This window comes from Mustela nivalis, assembly GCF_964662115.1.
Source record: "Mustela nivalis genome assembly, chromosome: 5".
NCBI lineage: Eukaryota > Metazoa > Chordata > Mammalia > Carnivora > Mustelidae > Mustela > Mustela nivalis.
Genome location: NC_139024.1, coordinates 16,595,893 through 16,608,181, shown reverse-complemented (window position 1 = coordinate 16,608,181; position 12,289 = coordinate 16,595,893). Strand labels below are relative to the sequence as shown.

General features: G+C 43.0%; 2 pseudogenes across 2 annotated transcripts; both read right to left on the bottom strand.

Moving 5' to 3' along the window:
* Nucleotides 1-249: 249 nt before the first annotated feature.
* On the bottom strand, nucleotides 250-1,740 carry LOC309864524 (DNA repair nuclease/redox regulator APEX1 pseudogene; annotated as a pseudogene). Its single transcript has one exon. The product of its transcript is annotated as a DNA repair nuclease/redox regulator APEX1 pseudogene (transcript).
* A 9,563-nt stretch (nucleotides 1,741-11,303) lies between these two features.
* LOC309865127 (large ribosomal subunit protein eL31 pseudogene) lies at nucleotides 11,304-11,867 on the bottom strand (annotated as a pseudogene). The gene has a single exon. The product of its transcript is annotated as a large ribosomal subunit protein eL31 pseudogene (transcript).
* Between the last annotated feature and the right edge of the window lie 422 nt (nucleotides 11,868-12,289).

The window sequence follows — 12,289 nt, the reverse complement described above, 5'->3', positions numbered from 1 at the left end:
GAATTTTGCACACGATTGCACACCAATTCAGTAAGGATGTAAGGAAGATAGAAGCTACAGCCCTGTCATAAATTAGGAAGCGAGGCTCAGAGAGATCAACAAATGGGACCAGAGATACCCAGCAATTATTATGGGCCGTGTGACGAAGCTCAAAATACAACATTTTAATACTTCTTTTAATTATTTGAAATGTTCAAAATGCCACATTATAATAATTTAAACTATTGAGTGATGAGCATAGACATGCTGAAGCTTAAAATCTCGCTGCAATTTTTACCTTTAATCTTGTGACACTGAACAGAGTAAGCAAATTTTTTTTTGTCAAAATAGACTTTAAAAAGTTAGATAGACTAAAAGATATCCCTATATTTTATTTTATTCATTTTTTGAAACAATGGCTCTATTTTCCTGCAGACAGTTCAAAGGAAGTATATATGAGAGAGAGAGAGGGGGAAAAAATGGGTTTAAAGGAAACCTAAGTGTCACTAGAAGCCAGATTGAAGGATTTACATTTTTGGAAAGGAAATACATGCAGATTTCTCCAGATAGCAGTTTTTAAAGAAGTTGGTGGTAGGAGACTATGTTTTAAAGCTAGCTTGGAGGGCTTATTTCCCAGGCTTAAAGTAATTTAGGGGAGGTGTCACGGTGCTAGGTTTAGGGTGATTCGACAGTGGTCGGTGCCCTGGGCCTTGGAATGGATCTTGCTGTAACAAAGTGCAAGGTAAGAGACAGTAATCTCGGGGCCAACCAACGTTTTTGGACTGAGCATTCATCACGTGGGCCCAGAGGGTGTAGGCATAGGCGGTGTTGGAGTAGGGGTGTCCCAAACCCTCCGCAGTAGCACAGCCTTAGCAATTTCCCAAAGCCTTGATGTTCTTGTGGAGTGAAGCCAACCTTCTTTTTGTTTCCCTTGGGGTAGAGAAGGTGGATTTCTTCATGAGCCACACTGGGGTCTTCACGTAGCACAGGGGGCTTGCAGAAAGCCAAACCTTCCAGAACTTGCAAACGGCTACCTCCCAGCACTACTGGGACTCTAGACCTCTACCTGCTTTGGGTACATCAGCTGTTCCAGAACAAATGTGTCAAATCTGGCCACAGTCACTCAGCCTTCCTGATCATGTTCCATGAGCCCAGTGCCATGGGAGACTTTGAGTGGGTGCTGGTAGGGGAACAGACCTGCACCTTGTATCCTGTACCTTTCCTCGTCCGACGGTGTTCACCAGGGCTGATGGGATAGTTCAGGTAGCTCATGAAGTTCAGCCGATAGTTTGTCCTCTGAACATTCGGTCTCTCTGAGGCACAGGATATCTGGGGCTTCTTCCTAGACCAGTCTAAACCCTCCTTCTTAATCCAGGCTTGAAGCCCATCCACGTTCCAGGAGCAGCTCTGGAGTGTGGCTGATTTGCCACCGGGTGAAGTTTTCTGATCTGGTGGTGAGGGGGTCCTCATACAGAATTGGTGCCTCTCCTGCTGCCTCTCTTTCATTTCGCTTTGCTCCCTCCTTATCCTTCTTAGCATCTGGCTCAGTCTTGGGCTCTTTCCTGTCTTCTGCCACAGCTCCTGTTCCCCATGCTTTTTCCACTGTAACGAATACCCTTCTAAGCATGTACCGCATCACCCACTGAAGCCGTATTTTTACTGTGGTACCTGCTTGGGTCCCACTCTGCCTCCCCTCCTCTAAAAGACATCCCCATATTTTGGAAATTACAAGTACTTGTCATACTTTAAGATCCCGCAGCACAGCTTACAGAGAGCATGATATGCCATCAGTGCAAAGTCAGACTTTTGCATGGTTTCTTATACCCAAACTGTGAGTCACTTTGATTTATATGAAGTAGAAATGCTTCATAAACATAAAATCAAATTATTTGCTAATTTCTTCATAGTCATCTCTTAGCTTAGTGTTATTATCTGGACTTTGCTCTTACTCATAAATGCGGTTTTTCAGGTGGTTGAAATGAGTGACATCATATAATGCTTTCGATTGGCTGGCTGTTACTTGACATAAAATAAGCCTACTTTATCATCCTCTTCTAAAGAAGACAAAGATTCGTCTGAAATAATTATTACTGGTGTGAAATATAAAAGAGGCTAGAAAATACTTCAGCATCAAAGCATCTCTCGGACAACCACTTGTCACCCCCACTGTGTTTTATTTTTTATTTTTATTATTTTTAAAAAGATTTTATTTATTTATTTGACAGACAGAGATCACAAGTAGGCAGAGAGGCAGGCAGAGAGAGAGAAGGAAGCAGGCTCCCTGGCTGAGCAGAGAGCCTGATGCGGGGCTTGATTCCAGGACCCTGGGACCATGACCTGAGCCAAAGGCAGAGGCTTTAACCCACTGAGCCACCCAGGTGCCCTCCTACTGCTTTTTAAACCCCAGCATTCTATGGAAGGAACAATGTAACTGTTGTTTTGTTTTGTCTTCCAGTTGGGAAAATTTAAACAGTGACTTTTCACTTTTGATTAAACTTTTCACTTTTTGGTTGAATATTTGTATTTTTAGAGATCACACCTGTTTCCTTCTAGAACTAGAATTGTGTATTACAGAATGGTAGAGTTGAAAGGGACCCTGAAGACGGTCTAGTCAAAGCCTCTTGTTTCACAGTTGAGGAAACACCTTATTTGGCATTTCTTCACTTTAGTGCGGATGAAGGCATCACCAAAATCAATGTTAATTGCTTTGACATTTACATTGCAAGCTGGACCAGCCCCGGGTTGGGGAATAAACAAACAGGGATGAAAACAAGTTTATGACATCATCGATCCAGCTGTTCTTCCCCCAAATAATCTCAAGTGAGTTGCAGACTTAAATTCCTGAACTATATCATTTATTTCACAGACTAGAGATGGCCGATAATTTGTTTACTAAACTTTCTTTGGTCTCTGTTAGAGGACCCAGTCAAGGGTTAACACCCCATAAAGCGCAATAGCCTATTACGGCAGTGAATTAGCGCCCTCTAGCACATTTCTGAGTTACTACTGCCAAAAAATCGTATAAAATGTAACTGAAACTGCGCTGGGTTCTTTACACTGTCTCACGTTTAATTCTCACAAAAATTGTATGACATCCATTGAGACAGCGGTGTAAGGAGAGAAAGCCAATAATTAGTGTGGTGAGGGCTCCCTCGGGAGTGAGAAGAGCTGTGGACGGGGAATGACTAACTTTCCTGAGTGACACTGATGAATATGAAGAGGTCCTGGTCCTCTGGGGGCTCCCTGATTAGTAGGAGAGAAAGAATTCCAGAAAGGGGGGCACCTGGGTGGCTCAGTGGGTAAAGCCTCTGCCTTCGGCTCAGGTCATGATCTCGGGGTCCTGGGATGGAGCCCCGCATTGGGCTTTCTGCTCAGCGAGGAGCCTGCTCCCCCCCCCACCCCCGCTGCCCCACCTGCCTCTTTCCTAGTTGTGATCTCTCTTTCTGTCAAACAAATAAATAAAATCTTAAAAAAAAAAAAAAAAAAAGAATTCCAGAAAGGAATGTTGCAATAGGCACCTTAAGAACTATTGCAAGTTATTGTATTTTTTAAGAGTGTGGGAGCAAGGAAACAGAACCACTAAGTCTGCTTGGGGGTTGTGAGGATAGCGTCAGTGAAGAGATGACACTGGACAAAGAATTAAAAGAGGAGAGTAGTTTGACGGGTAAAGAACAGAGAAACGTTCAGAGCAGCCACAGGGGCAAGCGAAAGGGCACACAACTGGAGAACACTCTGGTACTTAAGTATGAGTAATGCAGGGGGTCAGTGCTGTTGGAAACCGGGGTGCATGGGATGGGGGGGACAGAGGTGTCCGGAGCAGCACTGGGAAAGGCTTCTGTGACCACACAGCGAATATGGAACTTGTTTTCTTGACAATGGGAGTATTGGGGGTTTTCAACTGGAAAATAATATAATTGGATTTCTTTTTTTTTCTGCCTCAGAAGTTGAGAAATATAACCCACGGTCAGAAGACTACTAAAACAAACATGCTGTATAAAGCATAGTTATAAAGCCAACAGTTCTGTACCCTGCACTCTGGTATAGAAATACAACACTGTGAACACTCAGTCCTTCTTTATACCCAAGTTATAATCCCACTCAAGCCCCCAAAGACAATAACCACTGTCTTTGTGACCCTTATCACTACTTGGTTTTTCTTTACTGTTTCATTACTTGTATATACTTCCTCAGAAAATAGCATTTCCTTTTAACTGCTTGCAAAGTTTTTATAAATGGAATGGCACTTAAAATTTTCCTTGTGTTTGATTGTTACTGCTCTGCATAATGTCTGTAACATTCGTGCTTGTTGATTGTTGCTGTCACGGCCGTTTATTTATGTGAACTGCTGACCAGCCTTCTCCTGTCTGAATACTTTGCAATTTCTCTTGTATGATGCTGTCGGATATTTGTTCTTTGACTTTTTTAAATGAGCTCTTGACCAACACGAACACTCCTGCCATGAGCTTTCTGTGCTTTGTGTCCTACTCACATGTGCAGAACAGTTTCTCCAGCCGACTTCAATTTCTTTCAGGACGTGAACTCTGATAGCAGTGCGTGGCATCCACCCGAGGGGAGCGAGGAAATAGTGGCCTGGTCCACTTCCCGTGAGGGGGGAGAAGAGGTCCGATCGGAGGGATGGTCCTGAGGCGGCGTGGAGCTGTGTAGGAAATGGAGTGGCACCTACAGGTGACTCTGAGTTTTCCAGCTTAAAAGATTGATATCCTTAAGTCACAGAAAAATTCTGGGGGAGAAGTAAGTTTTAGGGGGAGAAATGAGTTCTATTTTGGGTTTGAGGTGACTTCTGCACCTATAGGCAGAAATGTCTGTGAGGCAATCAGAGAAGCCTGTTGAGAACTTGGGAGGGGACAGGCTGGAGGGAAAGGTGTGAAATGGTAACGTACAATTGGTTGTCAAAGATACGTGGAAAGAGAAAAACAGTCATTGACGGACGGCACTTTCTGACAGGGACTAGTCTAAGAATGCTTCATATATCTCAAGAAACACAAGCGTTGGGGAGGATGTGGAGAAAAAGAAACCTTGTGCACTGCTGGTGGGAATGCAAACTGGTGCAGCCACTGTGGAAAACAGCGTGGAAATTCCTCAGAAATTAAAAATAGAGCTACCCTACCTATGACCCAGCAATTGCACTACTAGGTATGTACCCAAAGGATAAAAAAAAAAGGCTGCTTTGAAGGGGCACATGTACTTTAGTGTTTATGGCGGCACTATCAACAAAGTATTGACCCAAAGAATATGCAGACACTAATTTGAAAGGATACATGCACCCCTATGTTTAATGAAGCATTATTAATGATAGCCGAACAATGGAACAGCCCAAGTATCCAGTGATGGATGAATGGATGAAGAAAACGTGGTATATACACATGAGGGAATATTATTCAGCCATAAAAAGAATGAAATCTTGCCATTTGCAGCAACCAGGATGGAGTTAGACAGCACAATGCTGAGCAAAATAAGAGAAACATGAATCCTGTATGATCTCACTCATCCGTGAAATTTAAGAAACAAAACAAATGAACAAAGGAAAAAGAGAGAGAGAGAGAGAAACCAAGATACAAACTCTTAACTATAGAGAACAAACCGAGGCTTACCAGAGGCAGGGGGTGGTGGGATGCGGATAGTTGATGGGGAGTCAGAGTGCACGGATGCACACTGAGCAGTACACAGAATTATCGAATCACTATATCGTGTGTCCGAAACGGATAGATCAATGTATGTTAACTCTACTGGAATTTTAAAAAGCTTAATAAAATTAAAAAAAAGAATGTTAAATGTATCAACTCATTTCATCTTCACAATGGCCCAAGGAGTCACAGAATACTGTTATTTTTATTTTACAGATGAAAGAACTGAGGCACAGAGAGGTCGAAAGCTTGCCCAAGATCATAGATCTAGCTAGTGGTGGCTCCAGGTGGAGAGGATTGAATTCTCGCGAGTACCGATATCGGTGGTTGTGAGGAGGAGCCTGGTAGGGACACTTAGCTGAACAGTCACCAAGTTGGGAGGAGAGCCAGGAGTCTAGCTTAAGTTAACTGGGTAAGGTTCATCAGGTGCCTGGCTGGAGGGGGTCAGCGTGCTAGAGTGCAGTCATAATAGCCAAGCTGGCGATTAGGTGTCAACAAACCCGATTGCTTAGCTCATGGCTTCCAAGAAAGGAAGTGAAACCTTTTTAAGGAAATCTAATAATTAAATATAGAAAAATAGTTACTTACCTTTGGTTGCTGTCTACAGCTAAAGTAAAAAGAAAAATGCCTCCCTTGAGAAATTCAGTTAAGCAAGGCAGGGGAAGATGGTGGACGAATGGGGCTGGTGGTGGGGAAGGCGAGGGCCCTCTCTGTGCCAGGCAGCTCTGCTGAGTAAATAGGCTGAGCTGGGCAGGAAGGAGGAAGTGGTGGGAGAGTCCCTCCTGTGCCGGCACCTGCAGCTCACCGCCCCCTCCTGGGGCTTGGTCACTCTGACGCAAGTGAATGGGAGTGGGTGTCCAGATGGCCCTTCAGCTGCACCTGGAACCTGTCCCATGGCCCTGTCTTCTCCATGGTGTTGTCCTGCTCCTCCCTGGGTCTGCCCCTCCCTTCTGTCTGTTACAAGGTTGGCAATCAGGCAGGATCTCTGTAGAAGGGGTCAAGTTCTGAGCTGAGCAAAGACACGATCCTGACTCTGCAGTAGGAGAAGAGAAAATCCAAGTCTGATTCTCATTCATTCGTTCATCTGTTCATTGATTGATTCACTCATCACACCCACAGATATTTACTGAACACCTATAATGTCCTGGGCACGAGGCTAAGACCTGTGTAATCCAAAAGGGATTAAACCAAGCATGACCCTTGCCTTCATGAAACATATAATCTAGTTGGGGAGATGAAAAAATAGTATGTAGTAAATTAAAGATTCTGAAGCTGTCATGCAAGAGGGTACAAAAGATTAAAGGGTGGATGGGGGAATTTAGAAAAACTGATCACACAACACACGGTAGACTTCCTATGCTCACGCGTGTCCAGTTCTCTCTGCCTTTAATGCATAGGAGAGGACCATACTGCCCCCTTCCCTTGCCAATTGTTGGAGGCTGGTGACTAGTTCGGACCAAGTACTGGTATTTGATGCAGGATTCTTCCTCGATAAAAATCATCTCGCATCTTCCCCACTGTCTGCCCCACTTCTCCACTATCTCCCCATTCCCACCCATAAGGGAATGAATTAAGGGAAGGATTTTTCTTTCTACTTTAGCTGTAGACAACAACCAAGAGGAAATAACTTTTTCTCTGATTTATTCCTAGGTTTCTTATGGAGGTTTCACTTCCTTTCCCCAAATATGTGACATTAGTTTGGCAGTCTCGTGGTGAGCAGCATGGAAACTGATAGTGGAGGTCTAGAGAGACAGCAACTCTCATTCGGCTGCTAATAAAACTAACTCCTGCATTAATTTGGAAAGATTATGCAGCTAAAGAAAATGTGGCCCTAGGGGGAAAAATTAGAAAACACGTTTCTAGTGTGTTGGTTGCTACTGGCTATGTTTTGGAAAGACTTTATAAGCTTAAAAAGGAATTGGTTGATCTGTAAGCGGAAATGAAAAGGAATAGAGATATTTCAGAAAAATGAGAGCTTGCAAAATTGGAAAACTTGACAGGTTTTAGACCCTAAAATTTTAAAAGAGAGAGTTTGGGGAAACCTTGAAAGACAATGTCCATTAAAGTAAACCAATGGAAAGGCCAAATTAAAAGTATGGCTTTTACACCAATTGGTAATACCTCTCAATCACTTCAGAAACTTTGGGACAAAGATAAAATTAAGATATACAATGGTAAAGCGCCTCAGAAAGATCGAAATAAAAGTGTAGCTTTCCCACAGAAAGGTATAGTCTCATGTTTACTCAGGGTACCTGTACTGGCAAGAGAGAAAGATACATACAAGTTAGAGGGGAGAGAGAGAGAATGGGGCAGGAAGGCAAAAGAATATAGTAGATCTGAGAATCATGTTTTAAAAAGAACTATAACAGTATTGGCAATTACAGTTTACTGAAATAAGAGACAAGAAGCTTACTAAATAATTTTGGGAGAGATTTACTGTCAAAGGAATCATAACCCCCCTGGACTTGTAGTCTCCCAACATTGTACAAGTAGCACATGAACTAAGGGCATATACCCACTGACTACACGGCCAATGGTGACAACAGAAGAAAACCCTCCAGAGGGGGGAGTCAAGAGATTCAACAGATGTTTTTCACCCCCCTTGCCTAGGAAAGAGGCCCTTCTGGTGTTTTTGCCCAGGAATAACTTCAGAAACATAACACATCAGTCAGTGTCCCCTGCTGGCTTCCATTTCTCCCTCTCAGAATAGAGTGTTCTGTGTGGTTGTTCTGGCCCTGTTCCTCCACTGTACATTGCCTGTGGGGGACAGATTAATCTATTACTGTTAGTTCATGGTTCTGTAGCTCAAGATGGGCCACATGAAACCTGATGTAGAGACTGCCACGCACTACCCAGAGTCAGGACTGTGAGTTCCATGTTTGGACTTCTGGTTTGTTTCTTTTGGAAAGAAGGCTAGTGACGTGGAGTGGGAAGAAGAGTGAAACAAAAGAGTGGCCTACAGTAGTAGAACTAATGTTCATTCCTTTCCTTCTGGCAAATGGGAAGATTATATAATCTTGTCCCCTTGCAGTAAGGTGGACCACCAGACTGTGCTGAAGCATTTAATGGCTACTGAGAGGATACCCTCTCCCCCAGAGGAGTGAGGGGTCTCACTGGGGGCCTCTTTTATAAGAGCACTAATCCTACTTATGAGGACTCCACCTTCAAGACATAAGCCCCTCAAAACAGTCTCATTTACTAATACCATCACTTTGGGGGGGGGTGGTCAGAGCTCCAACATATGAATTTGGAGGACGGGGGACATAGTCTGACCACAGCACTGTCTGTAGTGAGCAGGAAGAAGGAACAGAAAATGCCCTAAAGACAGGGTGTTACAGAATTATCCAAACCTTGCCAAGATGCAAAGGTTGCCTAGGAGAGGAATGTAGACGCAGAGATGATGATCTATATGTTCATCATCAAAAAGCAATCCCTAAAGGGGAGAGAGTTACTTCTTAAAAGGAGAATATTAAGCCTTCCTAGCTGGAGCTAGGAGAGTATGGGATTCCTAAGAAGACCAACTGGAAGACAGCCGTGTCCCTCTGGCCTGGTTTTCTGGTTGCCCTGAAGATTATGTGTCAGTATGTATGCATGAGAAGCCACTTCAATTCTGTAATGATCTCCAAAGTGCTTTTAATATCTACCCAACTCCCTCCTCCTATGGGAAGAAAATAATAGCACTTTAAAGCTCCACAATCTAACTGCTCACCCACCTCCATTCTTCTCCACCTGCCTTTCCTCTCTGCCTTGTATCTGTGCCAATAATGGGTACGTAGAAGACCCTACAGAGCACAGGTGAAGCCGTCTCTGAAGGAGACAGTGGGTCTTCCATCTTGTTTCCCTCAGGACTTGGATAAATGCCACCCAGTCCCACCTTTTTGTTTGATCTTCTCTTCTCTTCCTACTGCTTTTTGCCGTCTTCCAGTTCTCAAACTCTCAGTTTCTTTATCTTCTGTATTCTTCAAACACACTTTATCACTAGAATTTGTTACTTTTGGCAAGAAGGGGTGAATTGTTAGCATTCCAGGTTCAGGGAGCAACCCTTTATACCAGCTCTGTGTGCAGAGAAGGAAGGACAAGGAAGAGCCCAGGAAATTGCCTCTTCCCGGACTTCCTCCTCAGAGATTCTTCATTAGATCAAAACATTTCACGTGTTTTTAATTGTAGAAGGAACATATGCACATTTAAAAAAATGACAATCACTAAGAAAGATGTGCTACAAGTCTCTCTCCCTGCATTCATTCACAACCCTCTTCTTTACACTCAAGAGGTAAAAATTTGACAGTATTTTTTAAACTTGCAGAATATTATACAAATCTGCAAGGGACATAAATACATTTTCTCCCCCCCCCCATTTTCTTTTATTTCTTTTCACTCTTCCAGCATTCATTGTTTATGCTCCACACCCAGTGCTCCATGCAATACGTGCCCTCCATAATACCCACCACCAGGTTCACCCAACCCCCTACCCCCCTCCCCTCCAAAACCCTCAGTTTGTTTCTCAGAGTTCTCACACAAATGTATGGCATGCAGTCTTTCTGTTCACCTCTTCCAATTAACATGTCAACTCTTGTCTTTACACCCATACCAGCACACACTGATCTACCTCAATCATATGCACCTACTTTGTATTCCATTGCATAGATGTGACTGTTTTAAATATGCAGCGTATTTCATGTGACATATTTTTTTTTCATTTTGTTTCACTTATTTATTTTTAAGTAATCTGCTTACTCACTATGGGGCTTGAGCTCAGAACCCTGAGATCAAGAGTTGCATGTTCTACCAGCTGAGCCAGCCAGGCGTCTCTCATGTGATACATTCTTTTAGGGAAGATCTTCCACAACATTTTATGTTCTCCATTGAGTTAGTGTAGATTTTTGATATTTTCCAATAATGTCATTTATAATTTGAAGAAATCCAAATTTCCTCCTATTAAATTACTTTTTTCTTGGGGCACCTGGGTGGCTCAGTGGGTTAAGCTGCTGCCTTCGGCTCAGGTCATGATCTCAGGGTCCTGGGATCGAGCCCTGCATTGGGCTCTCTGCTCAGCAGGGAGCCTGCTTCCCTCTCTCTCTCTCTCTCTCTACCTGCCTCTCCATCTACTTGTGATTTCTCTCTGTCAAATAAATAAATAAAACCTTTAAAAAAATTACTTTTTTCTTTATTCTTTTTTTTAAAGATTTTTAAATTTATTTATTAGACAGAGGTCACAAGTAGACAGAGAGAGAGAGGCAGAGAGAGAGAGAGAGAGAAGCAGGCTCCCTGCTGAGCAGAGAGCCTGATGTGGGGCTTGATCCCAGGACCCTGAGATCATGACCTGAGCCGAAGGCAGAGGGTTAATCCACTGAGCCACCCAGGAGCCCCGATTTACTTTTTTCTTTATTCTTAAACTTTAATCTTATTTGTTATTTATTACTGTTATCTTTGGAAATCCAAATCTTTGGTCACAATTTGCAAACTAGTAAACCAAATTTGACAGGAGGGTAATTGGACTTGTGATGAATCAAAGTATAAGTAAGTGGCCATTGACAGTGAAGCTCTAGTATACTTAAAATCACCTGTGAAACAATTGAGTCAATGGAAAAATGTAATGTAATTTACCAAAATTCCTAATAGACATTTTTTTTCTTGTTTTATCCCTTTATTTGGCAATCAGCGATTAGTTCTCATCCAACATTAACTGTAGATTTTAGAAGTGGTGACAGGTACCATAGGTAACCAATGGACAGAGCTTGTTTGTCAAATCTTCCTCCTCATTATGTTTTCTGGACAACTGTACATGGATGTACAGTATGGAACATTCCTTATTCCTTTGGTCCAGACAACTTTGTTGAGCCTGGTGTCAATGTGCACATCTGGAGTTCCCATGTCCTTCATGGCAAATTTCTGGGTCTCTTTGAGTGCCCAAGGGGCACATTTCTTGAAACCCACTCATGATGCACTTGTGACTGTGGATGGTGTATTCTCTAGTCACCACCTCGTTCTGATGGCAGAACGAACGATCCTTCCTCTTCTTACCACCCTTCTTGGTGGGAGCCATCCTGCTGGGCCCTGGTTGGAAAGGAAGCTAGACATGGGGTTTAAGGGCCATCGAAGGATGCGCACCTGGGTGGCTCAGTTGGTTGAGCATCGACTCTTGATTTTGGCTTGCGTCATGATCACAGGGTTGTGGGATTGAGCCCCGTGTTGGGCTCCATGCTCAGCACCGAGTCGGCTTAAGATTCTCTCTCTCTCCCTCTGCCCCCCACACCCTCTGCTTGCACTCTTTCGAAAAAAAAAAAAAAAAAGAAAAAGAAAAAGAAAAAGAAAAAGAAAAAAAGAACCTTGGAAGGAAAACTAGAACCTTTATATGGTTACGGTGTCAGATGATGATGACGATGACAACAGTGATGACAGCAAAGACTGACCACATCTAGGTTCTCAGGGTTAAAATAATCATCTTCTGTAAGAAAATACGTTTTAAGTGTGTGAATCTATGAATATTTAAGATTTTATGATAGGTTTAGACAATTCATGCTAAGAAAAGGGGAAAATAATCTGTAAAAAGGTTACTTGAAATGTCATGGGATTGCCATTTAACAAATGACATTCCTGTGTCAGGGAAAAGGTCTGATCTTTCTCCCTTCTTGCTTTATACTTGCACTGGAAGGACTTTTATAAGC